The 24,005-nt window shown below is 37.0% G+C and overlaps 1 protein-coding gene across 2 annotated transcripts in view; it reads right to left on the bottom strand.

Annotated features, from left to right (window-relative positions):
- TRPC6 (transient receptor potential cation channel subfamily C member 6) overlaps positions 1 to 24,005 on the bottom strand; it is a 72,530-nt gene that overhangs the window by 29,347 nt on the left and 19,178 nt on the right. The gene's annotated exons all lie outside the window — the stretch shown is intronic.

The raw sequence follows: 24,005 nt of genomic DNA, 5'->3' as shown, positions 1-24,005 counted from the left end.
GTAGTAATTATTAAATGTCTTATTAATAATTATTTAATCATTAAAGCATAAAGTGAACCATATCAAACTTAAGTTTGCTGAGGAATGTTACAAAATATGTTACATTCTCTTTAAAAAGAAGAAAATGTAATTCACTAACTCAGTCTTATTTCAGCCAATTAAGACCTCAATCTTCAACAGAAATTCAATTGTGAATAATTTTCTCTTCTATAATTACTCTGCTAAATGACTTAATATTCCCCACAACTTCATATTTTTTCTTTATTGAATAGTAGCTTAATTATTCTTTACGTACATATGCTCAAATACACTTCAGTACATTCAGTATTTCCCACAGAAAAATAACCATGAGCAATATTTTATTCATTAAATACTTACTAGTTAATATCAATTTAAACATCAGTAAAAAAGAAATCAGCCCTTTGTGGCTCAAAATTTCTTCACAAAAAACAACATTGTAAGATATTATTTATTCTAGATTGTTTAGATTTAATTTTAGTATAAATTTCCTTTCTGCCTCTTGCCTTTTCAGTTCTACAGATCCAGTCCTCTGCAGCACTGGAAACACTTCAAATTGCCAATGTCTTAAATATAAAAGGACCATTTTTCTCCAAGATAATAATAGGTATGGAACGTGGAATATATCACAACTGACAACAGTAACTATTAAAAGTAATAATTAGTTTCATTATTTGATTTTTTTACTAAATACTTTTTCAGAATTGTTAGTAGGTGCCTGGCATTTAGCCAGGGTCAAAACTCGACAGAAGCATTTGCTCTCATTTCACAAAACATTTAAATCAAGCAATGAAATATTTACTCTTATGTTTAAATTCATTTTGAAAGCAAACCTTTTTATTAGTGATAAATACAAATCTTATGAACTGTGAAATGTAGTTCCGGAAAAAAAAGCTATATGAGCTTTATTTTATATTCATCCTAGTTTTCCTGTATATGTGTTGTATATGGCAAGGTTGCTCTTTACCACCTTTTAAGTGCAGGTATTCCAACTGTCTTAGCTCCACACTGGCTTCTCAGTTTTGAACGAACTAATTATTTAATTGCAGTAGCAAAATAACCTTAAATGCAGAATCCATCCTAGTGAACAGCATGCTGGCAAATTCCCTATCTATCTTGAACTGCTTCTTTCTTCTGTGCAGCAACCAATTACTGCTAAACATAATTTAAATAATTTATACTGAAGCTATTTCACAGAATGGCAGGATCATTTAGGTTGGAATAGACCTCCTAGACCACTGAGTCCAGCCTTTGACTGAGCAATACTTTGTCAACTAGACCGTGGCACCAAGTACCAAGTGACTGCACCACCTCCCTGGGCAGTCCTTTCCAATGCTTAACAACCCTTCCCATGAAGAAATTCTTCCTGATGTATGTCCAACTTGAACCTCCTCTGAACAGATTATAAACAGATAATAAATTCAACTCATAAAAAATTGTAACATTTCTTAAACTCCCTCCAAATAATAATGTGCTCAGTGTAGATTAAAATTTTATTTAAATTAACTGACAATAACAACATCATTAATATAAATTATACATCTTTACGTGCCCTGCAAAACTAATCCAGTGTAAAATTATTTTGCTGGCATTTGATCTTGAACAAGGAAACAAGCCCTTCAACAGAATCTTGGCCATTATTTTCTCCTGAGAGGCATCAACTTCAGTTAACCAGTCTGGGGTGATTGACTGACCCAATGTTATGGTTATGGGAACAGACCCTACCAATAAAACGGAGGCAAAGGAAGCATTGAGTACCTCAGTCTCACCTGTGTCCTTTGTCACTGGGTCTACCAGAATAATCAGTCTGGGGTGGTGAAATGACACATCACACAGCCAAAAACTGCAGGTCATTAAACAATTTTTCTTTCATGTTTGCAAATAATGGAAAGAGATTATATTTGTATTCTAGCAATGCATTCAATATTGTTTATCAAAGCAAAGGGCAATCATTGCTAGTGAAGAATACTTAGAATTAGCTTCTGTCTCTAGTACCACTTCCTCTTTCCTTGCCTGCATTTAGAAGAAAATCATCCCTTAAATGGGATACTAAATACATACATTCCTTATACAGTAGCTCATCATCTGAATTCGAACTTGTCATAGAATGAAATAGATTTTTTCATTGTTTGCTGGACTGTAGCACGTCTGATACAGACCTCTAGAATTTCAATGTAATCCATTTCTCCTTCATCAATGTATTTCAAATGTATGAAATTAACCTCCTGGCTTGTCTATTTGCAACTACAGTTAATTAAATTTAAGGGTCTGTAATTAAAATTGGTTCTTGCAGCGCAAGACTAGAAATATGTTTAATCGCAACAAAGAAAGCTAATTTTTTTATTTTATCATTTCTGCTTAATTAGATACAGACAGTAAATATTAATTCAGGAATTTGTTTAGAAAAGTATAAGACACTTGATTGCCTCGAAGCACAGGGAAAGGAATTTGATGATCCAGAAGAGTATGTTCAGTCCTGTTATGTTCTGATGTTCTTACATTTATTTCACATTCACTAAGGTCCTTCCATTCCATTTTTTATTAAAGAGATGCCCATGTTAGCGCCTATTGTCACAGGTATTGGCCACATAAATTTTAAAGCCACTTGAAACCCCATCCTTAGAGCGTAGCTGGTGCTTGCAAGACACAATCAATGCACTTTTGGGCAAATAAAGGACCATACTCATTACTCCAGTAATGAAGAGCCAGTATGACCAAGCCTGGAATAATGTAATCATTTTGAATATCACATTGCATGGAAGGAGTTCTACAAAATTACAAATTAAATGCAAGAGAGAAGCACAGGTAACACAGTCTCTACTGTATCTTCCACTTTAAACATAACATATAATTTGTGAATTATATAGGATGCTACTCCACTCATCTCACTTCCACCCTAGGATCAGTAGAATTCTAGTATAAATTAGTCAATTTTAGCTTCTCTGTAGGTAAACACATTTCTCCTACCTACTTTATAAATGGAAAACCTATATTTTTCCATTGTTTCAGAGAATCCCAGCAGATTAGGTGAGAGGAGTCCTTTAATGCATAGAATTTAACGGAAATATAGACTACAGAAGGATGATAAAATCCCTTACAAGTACAGATATCACCCCAAACAGTTATCATGAAAATATCAGACTCTGTCTCAAAGGAAATTTCTGTCTTGCTGAAATTTATTTTCTGGCACTAATTACACTGAAAGACTGATCTTGAATTTGACTGTTCTAGTACTCAAAAACATTAATTTTCAGCCTAAATTTAAAAACCATCAATTTAGTCCAATTTTATTCAGCTTAAGTAGCACTTTCCCCTGACAGTGGTTACCTGCAACACACAAACACAGCAATCATATCCCCTCTCAACCCTCATCTTGCTGAGTGAAAGCAAGCTCCTCTCATTTCCTGCTACATCCATGAAGTTAAATCTGCCACAAAACAAAATCCTGCTTGAGTACAGCTTCCTAAACTTAAAATACAGTAATTCCTTGTGTCAGTGTTAGCAGTAAAATGATCAGACACCTTTTTTGGTGTAGTACATCTTTGACTATGTCTCTGGTCCATTTCCATCCAAGAAATTATTTAGGCATCACAGATTCCCCTGTGAGCCAGAATTCTGTCTTTGTTGGCTTTCCTTAATCAGGTGTCAGACAAGTCTCAGATTTATGAACTGAGAGAACTCTGCTGAAAGATCTGATTTTGACCCCCAACTGCCTTTGAGGATACAGACTATCATTACAAAGAGTTGTGGAGCTGGGAAAGTTTGGGCATGGAAAACAACTGTGAGTCTCCACAACACCACAATCCAAAGAAAAAAGCTTTGTGGGAGATTCTGCAAGATCTTCAGGAAGCTGAACAAGCTTGTACAGTGACAGGATAGATGCCTCATCTTCCTCTATTCATTTAGAAAAGCCTATTATACTTTAAACTTACCTTATAAGAGTAATCTGTTAATGCATTTAAACTTGAGGTTTGGGTTTCCTTCAAAGTTTTTAACCTTTAGAAGAAGACTACACAATGTTTCAGGAAAAAAAGCCATTGTAAACTAAATCAATCATTTTCAAATTTAATTCTCATATGCTATTGGTAAACTGTCAATAACTAGCAATTAGCTAGGAGATCAGATAGAAAGTAACACCAAACAAGACCATCAGTGCCAAACACCCAAGAATAAATTAGCTTGAAACTATCTAACTATTTGGATTTGGATGTTTTGTTATTTTACTCTTCTTTATTATACATCTATATTTAAAAAATAAAAAACAAATATTGTATACAACATAGTATTATATTTATACGTCAATATATTGTATACAATTTTCAAAATGTGTTTTACCAAATAATATATTAATATATATAAAATAATAGCAGCAAATATAAAATAAAGTAATATGTACTTAGTCTAACCAGATGAGAGCTTAGACAGACATATGATCTGAATCTCTATATGATTCCATGCTAAGGGACAGAAAGTGACAGGCTGTAGAAAGAAAGACTAGATTGAAATTCTAAATGTAAAAGACAGTGGACAACTTGAAACAAGTATCTGAAAAAACTTGGGTTTTTCATCCTCTGGCATGAGGATCCATGGCTCCTCCATAACCTTTAGAAACTGGTGGTGAATTATAAGTGGGCTGGGGCTGAAGTACATTGTAAATAACAAGCCAAAACCATCTGTGGACGTTTACAATAAAACTTACAAATAATCAGTGACAGTGACTGTCTTAGAAGCAAGAAAACTCCATAATGAACGTCCCTTAAGTATTTAATTTTGTAGCAGATGAAAGGTAAGAGTATTTTTACTCATGTGGGGTTTTTATTGGAAGATACACATCTAACACACAGCATAAAATATGTAATCTTTCAGACTTTTATTTGAAATTTTGGTGAAAACTGATTTGTCTTCTGCAGCTGTCCTGGAGGTCTTTCTGAAACCTGGACTGTCAAAGGTTTTTTTTTTTACAGACTGTTGAGAAGAGTTTTTTCCAAGCTGATTGATTATGTGGTGCAAATGCCTTTGCACAGAAGCAGTTAAAAACAATTACGTTTTCGGGAGTATTTCATCAATCACAGTTTGTGAACCTGGAAGGGTAATGGTCTGACAAACATTTTCTTCAGGAAATAACAAAAGATTTCTCTCTCTTCTGAAAAGTAGTTTAGTGACTATCTAATGGATGACAGAGAGAAAGCACCTAACATAAGGCAAACAACTGGCTCCCAGGCTCCTTATTTCATTTGTCATTCATTCACCCTAATTTTTACCCTTACTCGAGTAATAAAACCAGTGGCTTATTATTGATGAAGAAGCTTCCAACCACTGAAATGAGAATGACAAGTAAATAGAAGTATTTAGGGAAACGATTAGGAAAACAGTGTCTGAATAAAAATGCCTAAGGAGAAAAAGTAACCTGGAAAACTGTAACCAAGACTGCTTAAAGGAGATTTATCAGGAACAACAAATAAAAGCACTCAGATTGCTTGAAGCTTTTCAACAGGGGCATGAGATTTAAATTCTTTCCTAAGAACAAAAAAGAGGGAAAAGAGTGTTTTACCAGCCCAGAGGCTTTTATACACCACACTTGCAAAGCAAAGCAAACTGAATATTCACTGAGTATTCTGAGTTGGAAGGGACCCACAAGGATCATCGAGTCCAACTCTTAAGTGAATGGCCCATATGGGAAATAAACCCACAACCTGGTGTTACCAGCACCATGCTCTGACCAGTTGAGCTAATCTCAGGGTCAGCATAGGATGGTAAAGCAGGCAGATGATGTGAAGAAATGGGTTTAGGCTGCTTAGTATGTAGTCAAAAGATGTGCTTTTTTTTGAGGATTACTATCACTTTAAACTTTAAAAGACTACTATGGATCTGGATTTTGTAGGTCTGAAGATCGAATTGTACCTGAGCACACGTATAATTTCTTGTTGGCTGCTGAAAACATTTGACAATAAACTTTAAATATAATCTTTGAAGCCTAGTTTCAGTGTCATTACTGAAAAACTGAATTCCTGTTTTCCAGAATGGTGTCTAACTGTGTCTGCAAAACTAGTTCCTTTCTATGTAATAAACATTTTTCCTCAACTGTAAAAAAATCCTGAATGCCTTCACCCTTTAAAACACACTTTAATTAAAGTGTAATTGCCTGTTTTCACAGCTTACTTGATAAATATGTTACTCTGAGGTTGTTTAAAGATAGGAAACTTTCTTCCTAGACTGTTTCTTGCAGAAGGAGGCAAAGAATGCTGATGTGTGTGCCCACCAGAGGGACCACCTTACTAAGCTTGGCACCTGGTAACACCACTGTTCTCCTCTATACTCAGCATCTAATAAAAAAAAATACATGGTTCCACATTCCTTACATGTTTTCCAGGCAGTTCTTTTTGATGCCTACTGTATAACTTAGTTTCATTCCCTTGCCCCTCTGGAGATAGACCATCCAAAGTTCACTTGTTTAGGAACAGTAAAACAATGATCAAAGGGTCTTAGTAATTCAAATAAATGCTAATAATTTATCTACTAGACTGGGGAGAAAAAGGAAAATGAGAAGAAATTACATACAAAGTATGGCTTCAGCATAGTTTTATCAGCTAGCTACTTTGCTAATTTGTGATTTTTCCATGAATATCTACAGCACATCACAGTCTTTACTGTTACGTGTTTATAGCGGTACTCCACTTGTGTATGCCAAGGGGTATGTTCAATTCTGTATTCCTACAGTCTTGTGCATAGCCATTTTGAGATGAAGCAATTCTTCAGTTCTGAAGGTTTCTATATGGCTTTATAGCTGGGACTTAAACAATTTATATAGGTCTATCTGAGCTTGCATGTTTTGTAAAATTTAGTATCTTGTGCCTTGCTCACTCCTCAGTTACCTGGCAACGCCTAACTCTGCCACTGCAGCTGATGGTCCTTGTTGAGGTTCCTTCTGTTAGTCCTGGAACTCCTTCCCCTTTCAGAAACCCAGTTTTCTGGTCAAATGCTTTCTGACCACTTCAAGCCATGCCTTTTGCAGAGCTATTAATACTGTCCAGTGCAGCTGCTTTCCAGCAGTCTGCTGTGCTGACCACTTCTGGTGAGTTATAGCTTTCATTACTCACCTCGCCGTGAGATGACTAGCAGCAAGACTACTGCAGGCAACAATTGCTAGGTGCCTGGTTGCCTCAAGCAAGCGTCTCCTACCCATTAAGTACCACTGGCACTTCTGTCCTAAAAAGCCACTGCAGTTGGCAATTTAAAAATTCAAGGCCTCACTTTATCTGAGATGACAACATGGGAACCATTTATTTACCTAGATATGAGTCCCCTGAAAAAGTACATACAGTTTATATTAGATTCACCACTGAAATTTCCATAACTCTTATCATTATTACTATCATAAGACTACTCGTGATGATTTGTAGACTAAATCACTAAAGCTAACAGGTCATCTTGTTTTAAATGACGCTAAAACTTTTTCCAGTTAGAAGGATCACAATCAATATTGTGTCTGTAACACAAACACAGCTGTCTGTCTGTGACAAACATGCCTCTATAAACAGAACATTATTACATTAGCACTGAAGTAGCAGACAACACCATATTGTTACTTCCTCACAGTTCCTTAGGAACAAAGTGACAAGAAATTCAACTAAAAGCAAAACCCTCTTCTGTTATAGATCATGGAATGTTATTCTACCATGTAGCACATGCTTTAGTGCTGTCTCCCACTGGTTATAAATAAAACCACTTTAAATAGAGTGTGGATTCTTGTACCAATGCTAAAACCAGATACAAACAAAGCAAACTTCTATTATATACAAGCAACTTGATGTTGGTCCTCCACTGCTGGAAACCCTTGAGATTCTGAAAGAGAAACTGTCTTTTCAACAATAAACTGAAGATAAGATTAGTGTTTTATTTCTCTATATCTTGTTACACAAAATGTTGATTCCATAGAGATAAAGGGACAAATTGAATTTCTTTTTTTTTATTTTCAAAAGGATAAAGCCTAATTTCTATTCAACTAAACAGATTAATTCCTGTACAGTTATAATTTATACGGTGCAGCAGCTTTGCTAACTGCCTCATAAATTAGGTCAGGATGCTGCTTCATGTGCATCCTTGCAGAAACACTCCCTTGCAGAAACACTCCCAGCCCCCTGCTCTGCTTTGGCTGCTCATTGCTGCTGTTGCACCAGGTCATTCATTTTTCTATCAAGCTGTGTGTTGTGCTTGCCCATTTCACAACCACATAAAGAGAACCTGGTCATATTTAAATCAGTAATAGTGGTCCCTCAGTTGGAAAAACTGGAAAACACAATCCTGAAAGCAACTACATCTCTAATTTTAGTGAATCCTAAATACAAAACAGGTTGAAACTTAGGGGTCCAGAGAACATATGCCAATGAACTGAGAGAACAATGTATTTAAAACTATCTGGCAATCCAACATCACACTTTTATGGGGTGCATTTTCCTTCTGCCATGTCTTCTTTGATTTTGACCACACATAGGCATGTTTCTAAGTAGCACTTGGAGGGAAAGCTGGCTTTATACTTATACTGCCTGTTCTCTTTTTTACTTTTTTTTTTCTTTTTTTTTCCTTTTTTTCCCCCAGGAACAAGTACAAGCAGAGTCTACAAAACTTTTCCTACAAAAGAACCCAAAGAAAAGAGAGCAAGAAGTAAATTAGCAGATTATTGATCCAAAGCAAGGCAAAGGAGATGCTCCCTCATACTACACAGTTAGTATGTGGAACTTGCCACACAATGCTACAGGAGATAAAAGCTAACAATGGTTCAAGGGGCAACTAGACAAATTCAGCCAACAAAAATCCACTGCTGGTATTAAATACCAAGTTTCTGAATTCTCTGAGCACTAAACTGCAGAGAACTAGGGATATATGACTCTTGTCCTCCCTGGTCTCGTAGTCTTTTTAGACATTGCTTTTGGCCTGTGTTGGAGACAGGGTACTGTGAAGTCTGTAATTTACCTCCTTTATAAATATGTCTATGTGTAGAATCATATGCATGCCAAATCATATCTATAATTGTATATAGGTGCCTGACTGAAAAGATTTTCTTTAACAATCCCCACATCTTTAGGTGCTTGCATAGCCTACAGCACATTCCCACAGCTTCTGTTGCAATCTGTTCCAGTCCCAATAATATTCATATTGGCATCACATAGATGTGTGCATGTTGCAAAAATTTAGCTTAATAAAAATCAAGTCTTGTATGAACATTTTGTTATGTAAACTTCACTATGGATTATTAGATTAGGCAACAGGAAGGTACATCTATATACTAGAGACAAAATTACATTTGTGTTGCTCCTCTGAGCAAAGCCACAATTTATCAGAGAGACATGGAATCTGATTTAGTACAGTGGTAGTTTAGAGTTAATGGATTCATGTTTATAAAAATCACTTCACGCCTAAGAGAAAAAATAGACTCAAGAGGTTGGGGCAAATAAATGTAAGGATTAGAAACTGTCCTGAGCTGCAGTCTTTCCTGAGAATTTGAAGAACTCAAATGTTCAGACAGCTGATCTTGATTTAAGTTCCTCTACAATAAATAACAATGTCTGAAATTAAACAACAGCTTTAAAAGACACTAACATCTGAGTACAATGTACCAGAAATACTGGGGATCAACTATTAATCGATTAGCTCTGTAGCAGCCCATTCTTCATCAGCAAATTCCAGGGTTGAAATGTCAAAGTTCAGCTGCATGAGCTCTCAATGCTGCAGCAAGAGCCCATAAACTCTCCAGCAACACTGATGTACTACTGCTGTCATCTATCATCCTCTGAACCTCACTCCTCTTGCCTTTGCAAAATCTTATTCAACTATGGCTCACAGCTAGAGAACAACACCGATGTAAACCTCATGACTCTGATGATCAACTTTTTCCTACAGGAGTAATTAGCTGTAAAAAACACAGCTAAGAACTTCCCCCTGTGGTCTCCAAACCTGCTTTGAACTTTGAGTTCTTTAAAGTACCTGACAGCACAGTCAGAACCTTTTTCTAACAGCTACCTTCTTCTGAATAGTTCACACCAGAATGTATGAAACATACTTTGCATAGCATATCTTGACCTTTAGAGGGAACAAGCACTAGATGCAAGTACATGGGGTTCAGTTTAATGGGATTTAATCCCATTTAATAGTGGTTTACTACTTGTAAAGCTTAATGCTGTTGGCACCAGGTGATTTTGAAATGCAGGCAGGAAACCTCAGATACCTAATTTAGGATAGTTCTGGGCAGTTCAGACTATGGTTTGGTAAAGCTATGGTTTCAGGCTGTGTGCAGTCAGGGAAGTGACACTATCCATAGTCACTGGCTGATATTCCCAAAGCAGACAGTAATGGCTGCAGAGGTAGGACCCTTGAGTACAGTTTTGCATTTATGAGCTCCAGTAAAATCCCAGCTGTGGATCCCCAAGGGCTGTGACTCCAGATGGCCACAGCTGAGCACTGTGGGTAGGTGCAGCATGGGAAAGGCTGCCTAAATCTGTGAAACAATGGGTGACCCTAACCTAGCAGCCTTTGGGAACAGCATTTCATGCAGAATTCTGCTTTGCTTGCTAGAGTGGGCAGACCTGTAGAGACTGCAGAGAGGTACAAAGATAGATTCTGGTTGAATTTTGTTGATCAAAAAAATGGAAAACAGAAAGAAAATGCAAGCAATGCTGGGGAAGGATATTTTTAAGTCATGCCTCAGATATGAAGCAATGTCCCATTACAGTCCTGAGGCATTAGTCTTCTGATAGCAGGGAAGTTGCTATTAGAAGCTGTTTAAAAATTCATTTCACTTCAGTTTGTAATGCTGCCACATTCAGGAAGACATATTAAAAGCAGAGAAACTTCACACACTTGCTAGCATTGCTAGTCTTCAGCTTATTTTAACTGCGCCCTTTTACCACAGCCCTTTTCATTCTGCTGAGTTGTTTTTTTCATAAAATGAACTCTGCTTACAGAAATTTGGGCTAATTAATCTCATTTGTGAAATGCTTCTCCCCAAGTACATTCTTAACTCCTTCATTTATTTTAAAAACAACATTTATTAGAGACAATATTGTCACCTACTTTGTCCATATTCAAAACCTGCCAGCAGATATTAATAAATTGCTTGTAAATAATAATACGCAATAAAATTAATGTACTGGGAAAAAAGCCCTGAAAAATTACCCCAAAATTCTTCCCAATATTTTTGGTTCTAGTTTTGTGCATAAAATTGAATGTATTTAAGGCAGTGATGGGCTGCACTTTACAAGGTTTGAGCCTAGAAAATAGCTGCTAATAACATTCAACTGAACCAGATCATGCAGAAAAGGCACTCTACTTAGAAATTCTTCAGGGGATACATACAGTGAAAAAGTGGCACAAATGTTGCATGGAGATACACCAGATTCCAGCAGACAGATAATTATTTACTCAGGTAATCATGGCTCAAAATCCCTTGCCTTGTAATTATAAGAATAAATTCAGAGGTTTTACCCCTAAAATACAACAATCCAAAACAGATTACATTTTCAGGGAAAAAAATAAAAAAGCTCATCTAAAATTTCTATTTCTGATTCTTTAAAATACAGAGGGTATGTTTACTTTCCCAGAACACATGGCACAATTTTTTTCAGGATGTAGGACATCATTTGTCTCTCCTGTCTGTGCTATTACCACTCTTCAACTGTCTTTCACCCCTGAGACATAAAGGAGCCCAGCAGTATAATAAAATATGCCTTCTGACAGAAATAGGCTGCTGGATTACTCCAACCTTAGCTCCCTTCCATTAGGGAAAGACCCATCTATGGCTGTTTCTTGGTTCCTGGAAATTGGCCAATATCCTATTTCATCTTTCACTCAACACCATTTTACCAAAGCTCGTGATGTCCAGCAAGGAATCTTGTCAAGTGATTTTAGAAAACATAAGGCATATCACTTGTCTCATGCAACATTTTTATGGTGCTTAGAAAGGACTTCAGAAAATTAACAAGGCATGCTCCCTTGTTTTTAAAATTTCCTTCTATTGATGGATAAATCATTTATTTTCAGGGATTCTCCAATTCCTCAAGCCATAGACACTTCAGAGGGTTCATGCAACAAACAATTCATCAAATTAAAGTATTATAGTTATGCATAGTGTAGATAGCTGCCTTTCCACAAACCATTTTAGAACAGTCCAGCAATCAAAAGGAAGATGGTCACTGAAGTACAAGAATTGGAAATAACACAGGAGGAACACAACTATATGTCTTGCCTTACACAGCTTGGATTCACTTTCCACTTGCAAGAACGCCAAATTTCCATTGACACATTTTATAGCAAACAGTGTTAAATCTGTACAAAGGGCAGGTCATCTTCTAGTGCTACTGACCATTTTTTAAGGGATAACTTAGGCATTATATTGAGCCCAGGCATTCATTACTTTTTCATCACCACCTCAACCAATTAGTTTTGCAGACTGCTTAATTAAACTTAATACATCTACTCCCTATTCCTTTTAAAGCATAGTATTTTCTTGCTCTTTTTTGACTGAGCTTTCAGAGATCACTGGTGATGTAGAAGAATCAGAATATGACAGGTCCCTGTTGGATCTTCCTGATGCAAACTCCTGATTTTACCCACTATCATCTTGAATATACTTCATGAACATGCAACAGTTATTGATATAAAGATGAAGTAGATATAGGTAGACTGAAAGGAATCAGTTTGAAATTGCCTCTAGAAGGGAAAAGCATGCTGAAGTACTGCAGGCTGTGCAAGCTTAAACCATACTTGAGAACAACTGCTTTTTCTACCAGTGAGAGAGGAAGTGATACATCCCAGAATATAGACTTCAGTTAATTATGCTAATAATCAAAATCTCCTCACATACTCCCAGCACACTGCCCAAAGAAAACCTTTCTGTAGAGTCACTCGATACCTCCATATGCAAGACAAGCAACAGGAAAAGATCTCTACTCTGAAAACCAAAGTGAGAGCATTCCATTCTTAGTACTAAAGGGAACATAATTATCAAATTGTCTCCTTTGCAGAAGAAGCAATTCTGATCACCTGGAGCTGTGCTGAATTTAGCTGAAAGAAGTTCATGTCTCATATGACTTTTACCCTTTCCTCACTTTGCCACAAGTCTCATTGCTGCTCAAATCTAAAGTGTTGTCTTTGGCTGGAAACACAGACAAAACTAGATTTCCTTATTCACATTTCATTTATATTGTATAAAATTTACCACTCTCTTCTTTCTATGTGACCTGAATAAAAAATTCTTGTAAGTAAAGAATGAGCTTTTACTTTTTTTTCTAAAAATACTTTACATTTTACCTATAAATCAGTAATAGTGATATGAAGCATCTGGACCAAGTTCACTGTTCAAAATCTAGGTCAGCTATCCAAAAAAGTGAACAGATTCATTTAATGCTACATCTAGTTTCAGAATGGATTAATTTCTTACTGAAGCACCTTTTGTGTACTCTTAAATGCCTGGCACTGGCAGATGTTAAAAATTCTGTGAAAAATATGGTGGATTATCTCAGTCTTTCGTTTTGAGATCTGCATTTTGGTTATTGTGTTTTCTATTTCTCAGTAATGAAAAATACTACTGGGAGAAAAGGACAGGCATTATGGGAGTCTGAGGAGAATTATTTCTCTTACCGATTACAAGAAAATTTATACAAACAGTCAAAGAATTCAGAGCAAATGAAAAATAGCTTCAACACTGAATAAAATAAAAAGATAAAATAAAGTAGAAACAGTCAAAATAATGGGAAAAACACATGTAAAGACCTGACTATTCAATGTTCCATATAAAAAAACCTCAGTCTTTCTTTTATCCTGATTAATAAATTTTGTATAGATAACAGCTCAGTGCCCCAGAATTACACACAAATACAAAACCTAAAGACCTTGTTCGCAGGTCTTCATATATGAGTTTTTACTATTTCTTCCTGTCCCCTATTAATCAGCTTCTACATTGGTCTCTAACTATGAATCTAATAAACCCTCTGAAAATTGGGCCAGATATTTTAATAGAATTTGATGTATTTCTTTTTAGTTTATTCCACTCTCCAGACAGGTCAGTAATAGCAAAAATATGCTTATTTGCTGTGTCAGTCTCATCCTTTCCAAGAAAGTCAATGTGTTTTCATGGCTATAGCAGGGAGAAAATAAATTTAATACATTATGTTCCCTTTGTCTGCGTCATCAAACATAACAGTCTATTTATCATAGTCTAGCTCTTCATTGTTCCTTTGCATAACTTTTAATGTATAATGCAATTGCTAGAGCAATTATGAAAGCTCTAAAATATTGAACTGAGCAATAACGAACTTGCTGAAAGGATGCTAAATTTATTGCAAATTGATTAGAGAAGAAAAGCAACCCCAAGACAGAGATCACATATTTCCTTTCCCTTTGACTGTCTCTGGGGCATAATTTCCCAAGTTTTTGACTCATTTCCATTAATAAAAGATGTTAAGCAAATGTTAAAATATTTTTAAATTAGCTAAAATCAGAAATAAGCAAACATAATAAATATTATCAAATATCAAAGAATAACACTGAAACATCATCAACAATATGAATCTCAACTGGTCATTTTTTTCTTAGGAAAAAAAAACCTGAATGAAGCCTGAGAATCTTCTGAATAGGACTGGCTGAACTGGCTCATAAAATGTTAGCTGAATGACCTAAAAGGGTTGTGCTATCATAACACAGCCCTATCAGGAAGCCCTGCTGACAAGAAAGAATATAATGTAAGAAACTTGATTGATAAACATACTTCTCATGTTGGCACCTGTGTTATTTAAGACACTTTTAAAAATGACAAGATGGCAGTCAGTTGATTCAAAGGGGGAAAATGTTCTTTAAATAGGGAACAGCATAAGAAAAATAAAGGAAAAGTTAAAAATCAGGAATTCGGGCCAGGAAATTACTCAATAACACAAACTCAGTTTCCTGAAACAGCTCACCATCTTGCACATTTCTTTGCAATACTAAAATCCATGGGTGTCAGAGGCAGCCTGAATTTGTATCACATGCACTCCAGAATAATCTGCTGTCTGGCCCATTCTGGCTGCACATCACCTCTCCTTTTGCATCACAAAATCAGAAGATCTTGGTTGAGGCTTTGGTCTGGTATACCAGGGTTACACCAGTTCTACTCACAGCTGTACTGCTACTATTCAGGGTCTGAGTGTGCAGCAGGAAAAAAAACAAAACAACAAAAAAACAGAAAAACAAACCCCAAACCAGTGAAATAGCAGGTGGTGCAGCATTTTGGTTATTATTTTCACATGAAATCATAGACAGCATCCATAATGTATAAAGGGAACAGTCTGAACATGTTGCTTTCTTGGACTGCCAAAATTCATGTTACCTAGTATCTAGGAAAATCTTCTTACACTTATTCCAAATTCCACAGAAATAGCAAAAACCTGCAAGTAGACCTCCCCGCTGAGTTCGTCTTTCAGGGGAAGGAAAAGGAAAGTAAAGTCCAAGTAAGAAACTTGCATGTGTCACTACATGGAACATTGACCATCCATAGCCTACTTGGATTTATACCTGCCAGCTGATTCTGTTTCCCTAAAAACATAACAATTCAAGACAAGTCCACTTCCCTCAAAACAGCAGGAATTCAAATCCAAAACCTGCAGAGAACAAAGTAAAACATCCCCCTAGGTGTTAATTCACTGGGGAAAAGACCAAAGGATGAAGCAACTTACTTTCTAGGGTAAATTCTTTTTTGGTAGATCTGAAATTCATAAGTGAGGAAATGAAAGGTTTTAGTGACTTCAGACATGGAGCAAACCCTAAATATTAACTTGGGATTCTCTGCAGGGCCATCTGCGCAAAAGTTTAAAAAAGGTCTCAAGTCCTTTGCTCAGCATCAAAAGGACACATTCTAATCTTGATCTTCAAGGTCACAAGCTAGTTGCTAAATTGCCACTTTTGTGCCTTAAAAGGAAAAACAAGCCTTGTGTCTTATACTTGGTGTCAGTGGCCCCGAGATGTAAGCACCAATTTCTGTCTGCTTTTGCTACTGGAAACAGTATAATTGTGTCACCAGATCCCTGAGCAACAGTGTGTTTTTCCTCAGGCTTTTTGCAAAAGCAAAACTTCTAAAAACTGAATAATAAATATTAAAATATTGATCTGAATAAAGTACCACATTTTACAGTAGTCATTGTTATGTCTAGGGTGTTTTTTTGTTGAGCACTGTCAGAAGCTAAATAATGTCCCAAAATCGCCTATTTTGCTAGGATTAAAGAAGTATGTCCTAAATGTTGCCCTTGGTAAAGAACTAATAAATGTCCTGTGTTTTGTGAAACATCACTTTTTGTGTTTTATCTTCAGAGCTTCTGAAATTGCTTCTGTGACAGGGAGCCACAGCTCTTTGCATGAGCTCCCCAAATCTGGTTATGACAGTGTACATCAAAACTGCTTTTGAGACTATGCCAGAATAAAACCTCACATCCATTTCATGCGTCCCGAATTCAATGACGTGACAGGAGTTAGTTGAAAATACTATGCAAAACTAAATAGCACTCATCTTATGAGAAAGCTTTTGCCCTTATGATTGTTTACTTCTGTAGCTCCTAATTCTTCTAATCCTTATTTTTCTGGCTGCTCCGCAGACATCCAGGAAGCCTCAGAAGAACTTAGAGGAATTTTGATCTATACCTTTATGAGCACCATCTGTCAAAATTACATTTTTTCAAAGATGACAAACTGACAATCAAACTCAGTAATTAACTATCACAGCTGTGTCTGGGCTCTCTATACATGCCCTGTCACCTCAATCAACTTTATGGCAGGGCTAATTATGTATGAAAATACAGGGTTCATATGGTCATTAATGACCTTGTCCCTCTGTAGGTTTCATTTGGAGAGGTTTCAGAGAACATTCTTTCATAACAATGTTTTATCATCTCAATTTCCAAAGTAACAAGCTCAATTTATGGCTTAGCTCATAAAGGGACACTTTTAGATAGGTAAAATGAGCAAGGAAGGGATGTGTACGCATGTGTGGATAACAGGGTTTGCAGGAATGGGGATGTGAAAACTGGTGTTTAAGGAACAAGGACTGTAATTGTTCCCAGTGCTGAAGTCCAGACACTGGGCAATAACTTGTAAACAATATCAAAATATGCCATCGAATTCAAGTCACAGATTTAGTGGAGCTTGGTCTAGTTGAGTCTTTATAAGTTTAATTTCTAAATCAATGCTCCAATGTTTTGTTTTAATTACAACTCAGAGAACAAGAAGTTACTTATCACCTCTTCTTTTGATTTTAATTCCTAAATGCTCTTTAATAGAACTAGCAAACTAATCACTTTCCTTTGAATGTCTGCAGAATTTTTTGAGGGACTGTTTGGATGCCAGCAACTCTGCCTCAAAGGACCAAATTAGCCTCTGATTCTCATACTGTTACACAGAAGATTTCAACACACCTGCTCAGAACACCCCAGACATTTCCAAATACTCCCTAAAAAGGACTCAGAATGCTGATTCATTCATATTTCTACTGCTAATGAGATCTGGAGGAACTCTTTTGTCAAGCAGTCTCTCTCCTGCTGTGCATAGCTTATGTCACTACACTAGATCCTTCTGACTTCAGCCACACAAGAAATCCACTAATAAGAAACAAAAAGTATGTCAGAATGGTCTATTTTTCTTTTAAAAAAATTGAAACATGAGTCATTCATCACAGTAGAAAATAATCTGATGTTTTTAATGGGGTACACTCATGTTGACACCAAAACTGACTTTGAAGATGAGATAATATCTAATCATATCCATTATGTGTGACACAATCAGACACGATTGATTTGACTAAATATAGATGCACACAATGCAGACATCTGCAACTGAACTCGACACCCTGAACCCTCCACACTGCTGACAGACAGAAATAAGCCCTTCCGTGGCGTGATTCATTGTCCTAAGCAAACCCCTAAATTGAATTGCATATTAGAAGTGCCTATCTATCCTTATTTTTTGTGAAAGAGCTAAGCATGCCTAACTGAGATGCAGATACCTTCAGACACATCCCCAAAGGTATCTGAGAGGATTAAGAAGACTTTCTCATGCTCTGATTCAGGTCTACAATAACTAGTCCAAGAAAGGTATCACTTTTGTCCCCAAACCTTATCTTGCCAACATCTTTACATCATTCTGACTATTACATTGTCTCTGTAACCTGAAGCACATTAGGTTTTTCAAACTGTGCCATTCTGTTAAGCAGAATGCAGAGAATTTAGCTAGAGGTTGTACTAGAAATTAGATTTAAAGCATAGATCCAAGAGATTTATGTAAAAACCAGTGCCCTCTTGAAAACATACTTTTCTCATATTCAATTTAAGCTCTTGTAAAAGGTCAAATAATGCTGTGAAAATTCCCCAGAGTTGCATTTTCACCATGGCAGCCTAATCTAGATAAAGGCAAACATTTCTTTGAATCTGATCCAAATGTTACTGACTTGTGTGGGAACCGGTCGGGACCTTTAATGATCAAAAAGGGTCTTAAAAGTCCAGTAATGAGGAATGAAATAATGCTATCTGTTTGGAAGAGATGAATCATTATTAAAATATGCTACCATCTTACTTTAGTTAACACAATGTATGAGAACATCAATGTTTGAAAAACAAACAGAAGAAGTGAACAATTACCCATGAAAACCCTACAGGAATAAAACTCTCACTAGATCAAAGACCATATAAGCTCTGTTGCTCACTTTAGTGAGGCTGGGATTGTACTTTACGAATTGGCTGTATGTCACTGTATATCAAAATGAACACTCTTAAAAAATGTATGCTGCTTTGCTGCACTATGTAAAATATTAGTCAACCCATGCAAACACAGATATATTTTGCATATCACATTTTTCGTGTGTACTTGAGTTTAATCCTATAAATAAGATATAAATGTTCACATGTGGAATCCCAGACAGAGAGGATGAAGCTCATTCATTTCCCTGGCTTTTAGCTCATCACTCTGCTTTGTTCATTCACTCTTTTGGGTCTCACACGCCAAATGCAGTGAGTTGTTGGATCACAGGGAAGGCTAATGAGCTGCCAGAGCACACTGGGTCCTTGAAGGCTTCAAGTCCCTGAAACACAAGTGATTTCCCAAGAAGATACAGACTCCTCCCTCAGAGCAGAAGGTGCTTCCTGCTGCTTGCTCCTCTGTCCTGCTCCTGTCCATGTCCATAGTGAGGACCTGTCTGGAAATCTATGTTTGCCTTCCAGTCAAAAGACTCGTTTTCTTTCTTTGGAAGCCTCAAGACATGGGAAGGAAAGCAGTAGAAAATTATGGGTTAGAGTATGTGTGGGACACACATATGGGAACAGGTGCATCTGCACTAAAACGTGAACTGGTGCTGAACAGCCCTTGACTCTTTATTAAACTGTTATTTACAAAATCAGGATGGCAGCACACAGACTAGCTGATGGACATTTTCTATGGCCTGAGTTAACTCATGAGTGGTGCATGGGAATATTTGGGAGTGCCAGTTGGCTTGGCCCAAAAACATACCAGGGACCATGCTAGTAATTTAGCCATACAGAGTGAGTTCTGCTGCCCAGGAACATTCCCTGGCACTTATCCATTTACTAGCACAGACATAGCCTGACTAGAAATTGAGCAGAAACCTATTGTGTGAGGTTCTGTCCAGACAGGTAAGAGAACAGTATCTTTGTGATCAACAGGTTTATGAGAGAGACAAAATTATAATTTTCATTTCAATTCCTAGTAGTTACTGATTCCATTTACAGGTGATTTGTGAAATTGCTGGGTACTCTCAAATAGCTGGAAAAGGCCATTAGGTCCTGAAAGAAAAATGTGGAGAGAGCAGATGCCCAAGAATAACCCTAATAAAGCTCCTGTGTTTCCAAAACAAATAATAAACCTTGCATATCCCAGGAAACATGCCTAGCTGAATGACAAGATTTCCCTTCCCCCATAAATTTCCAAGGACAGGCAATGTAATAAAACAAAGACAAGGAAAGAACACTGTGTAGTTATTGATGGATTTGAGAGGAAAGGGAGACAAAAAGCCTGAAGTCTTGCAGCCATTACAAATGTATGACACTCCTAAAATCAAAAAAGTCCTTTGTACAAGAAGCAGCAGCTTTTCTTCCAAGTTTTCCTTAATTCCTTTTTAATCAATTCAGATTTACATCTATTAGGAAAAAAATGGGCCACCTGTTTTTTCTGGACATGCCGTTTGCAATGTAAAAATGTAATTATTGTACAAATAGAAGAAATGTGGGATGGATCTGCACTAATGTTTATCCCAAACTTGTAGAATCTGAAACAGGAGGGAGTTTGAAGAATAAAAACAATTGAAAGAAACTGAAATGTCAACCAGTGATATCTCTAAGACTACAATTGCTATGTGCTACATTAAGAGATTTTCTAGAAAATGAAACAAAGTGAGGAAAAGTACTCAATATGGACAGCATAGAAATTTCATCATAACTAATGGCTATATCAGGATCCTCTGGGTCTTTTGAATCCTTCTATGTAGGTAATTTGCAATCTTTCACCTGTTTGTGAAGGTAAGCACTGGGATGAGTTTGGAAAAATAGAGCAGTTGGAAGAAACAAAGGCTTTCAAAACATTCTGAAATATGAAATAAAAATAAAACAGCAAGGAAAGGATTATTTTGGGGGGAGCAAAACACTGTAATCAATATGTTATTGATAACTGATAGTGCAGTACCCTAATTACAATAACGGTTGAAGTAGAACAGATCATACACTTCAATCACTGCAAGATTCTCCTTGTCCTTCATGAAGCAGAAAAGCATTGAAGCTCCTGGGCAAATACACTAATGGACATAAATTTACACTCTGACATCTGTACAATCCCTGCTTGCAGGCGAAAGTTCATTCTGCTGACTTCCTAAACTGGCCTGATGTGAACCTCTACCAAGTGCAAAGCTGAGTAATCACAGCTAAACCACAAGTTCAGCCTGAGCCATCTGCCTTCCAGCTGAGAGCATAACCCAAATGCTGCACCATACCAGTGGCATTTATGAGCTAAGAGAAAGTTCAGGCCAAAGAGGCATCCACATGTGCAGGACTGTGCATACAAATCCATGCAGAGGTTCCCTGTGGGAACAGCAAGTTATTTTATATAATCCATATGAAATACCTGATTTTGTAGACAGCCAAAAATATTAGGTGCATATATGCTGATAGTACCCACAGAATAAAAATGAAAATGCCAAGTAATCTGTTATGAACACAGAGCAAAACATTGCTAATAATTTTGAAGTTAGACTATTGAAGTTCAATTAAGTATGACATTTTTAGTTAGGCAAGGATCTTTCCCCCAGCACAAACTGGATTTGAATTTGTTATACAGAAGTATAAATCCTTGTATCCTGTCACCACAGAATCTCATTGGTATTATGTAATCCTCAGGGAATGATTTTGAGGAAAGCTCAAGAAACCTGCCCTCACTTTTCAGGTGAATTTTTCAGGTGTGAATTTACTGGAAGAGGAAAAGATTCCTGATTTTCTCATTGCCTCAGTCTCACACTTTATTGGAATTCTGCTTGTTCTTAGGTTACTAAGAAACATTTGATATATTTATTCAAATCCAGCCTCATGAAATAGAAGTTATTTATATAAAAAGAGGAATCTCAAACAACTTTCTGATGGGAATTCTTTATATTTATCTGCTGAAACCAGAGCTTAAAACAGTCAATCACAGATACCTATTAAAATTGTAAACTAAAAAACTACTTTTGAAACCTGTGGTTTGAAACTGAGGAAAATTTTTTAAAATTGAATCAAATTATTTAATAAAATATTTGAAAATATCTTCTACAGGATTTCAAAAAGGAATTTATGTGGCTTCTCCTGATGGAAGCAATATTGATAAAATGTGAGGACCTTTTAAAGAAACCGTTAGTCATCTAGCAAGGTTTTCTGTTCTTCAGGATCTATTAAACTTTAGGCTGATGAGTCTTTTTACTATAACTATTTGCAGACTTTTGCTATATCCTTTCTCCACCTGTTTTTAGTAAGGGGAATGCACATATCACACACAACAGAAAGAAAACCATGTTTAACAACAAAAATTCCCATAAGAAACTTTTGCATAGCACAAAGGAACATTTATCAACTTCATATGCATCTTGACCTGTGGCTGATACCTCTTTCAGTCATGAACTAGCTGCTACTGAAATCCTTGGCCTGTTCAGCCTGGAGGAGACTGAGGGAAGACCTCACTGCAAGTTACAGCTTCCTTGTGAGGGGGAGAGGAGGGACAGGCACTGATCTCTTCTCTCTGGTGACCAGTGACAGAACCCAAGGGAATGGTCTGAACATCAGGGGATGTTAAGGTTGGATATTAGAAAAAGGTTCTTCACCCAGAGGGTGGTTGGGCACTGGAACAGGCTCCCCAGGGAAATGGTCACAGCACCAACCTGGCAGAGCTCAGGAAGTGTTAGGACAATGCTCTCAGGCACATGGTGTGACTCTGGGGGTGTCCTGTGCAGGACCAGGAGTTTGACTTGATGATCCTAATGGGTCCCTTCCAACTCATCTTATTCTGTGATTCTGTGATTCTGTGATTCTGTGATTCTGTGAACTCACACTGCACAAAGCAGCCTAGAGCTAACATGCTGGGAAGAAACTGAAGTTGTTATTTCCATGGGACTCCTGCAGTGTCCCAGCACTCTGGGATACATGAGAAACATCCGACTCCAGAACTGGAGCAAACATGGGCCAGCAGAGACACATCCTGCGGTACCCAGCTACCACGTGTCTCCAGTCATGTTGACTGATGCCGAGATGGGAACTCTGCAGCAGCCAGATTTGACCTGACTGAAGAGCTCCAGTTCAGGACAAATAAAAAAATCTCCATCCAGAAGGACACACCCATCACTATGGAACTAAATTGATGCACAGATTTAAATTCCACCACAACAAATGGTGGAAATCTTCATGATTAGTTTCAATAAACTTACAGATAAGAAGTACCGTATAGAGGAGTTCATGGAAGCAAAACATCCACTAGAAACATTGCAAAAAAAAAATTTAAAAAATAACATATAACCCCCCTACACTGTGAGTAACTTTTCAATTAAATACGATTCTACAATAAATTCATAAGCATTCCTCTCAGCCATTTCTCTTTTTTGTTACTATGACACATTTTTATTTTATCAGAAAGATTTGAGAACACATTTACACCTCTATTGTATAACTACAAATACTCTGCCTTTCAGTGTATTGTCAGAGAAGATTCTTTTCAATAGTTACATTGTGGCTATAATACGCAGCTAAATTAAACTGTCATAGAAGATTTGTTTATTAAGACCAAGTCCAAGCTCTGCTTTGAAAAAACTGCAGAGTTATATGGCTCCCTCCCAACCTGCAAATGAGAAGTTCTTTCATATAAAGCCAAACAGAGACAGAAGGGGGATGGGGAAGATGGAAAGGGGGAAAGGACACTGTGACCCTGGAAGCTTCCAGGGAATCTCATGTGCAGGGCTTTGGAAGTGCATGGACCAATTCAGACAGAGTAAAAGAGCATCAGCTACTCCTTCAGGCTTTCATTCTAGAATCAGCGCAGACAAAAGTGAGACACTGACATACCACCAGGGCGAGCCCAGCAAGCGTTCAAAGCTATTGTAGCACAAGAAATGAAAGAAGAGATTGAGGAAACTGTTCTTAGCCATCTTGAAGGAAAGAAAGCTGAGGTAAAGATCTCACTGCTTTCTATAAAGACATGCTGGAAGGAAGTGAAGATAACTGAGCCAGACTCATCTCAGTGAAAGGACAAGATGCAGCAAGCAGAAGTTGCAACAAAGGAAATTCAGATGTGGTTTGAAGAAAAGATGTTCCCTTGTGGCACAGACTGACAAAATAATTTGTAGAATCTCCACTGCTGGAGTCCGAAATTTTGCAAACTCAGCTGAACAATACCATGTGCAACATGAACTAGTTGGACCTTCTCTGAGGAGGGGTTTGGTCAAAACGACCTGAACAGGA

The sequence above is a fragment of the Lichenostomus cassidix genome, chromosome 1, assembly GCF_008360975.1.
Source record: "Lichenostomus cassidix isolate B80296 chromosome 1, HeHo_3.0, whole genome shotgun sequence".
NCBI lineage: Eukaryota > Metazoa > Chordata > Aves > Passeriformes > Meliphagidae > Lichenostomus > Lichenostomus cassidix.
Note: the sequence above shows the minus strand (reverse complement) of the source record. Positions and strands in the feature narration are given on the sequence as shown.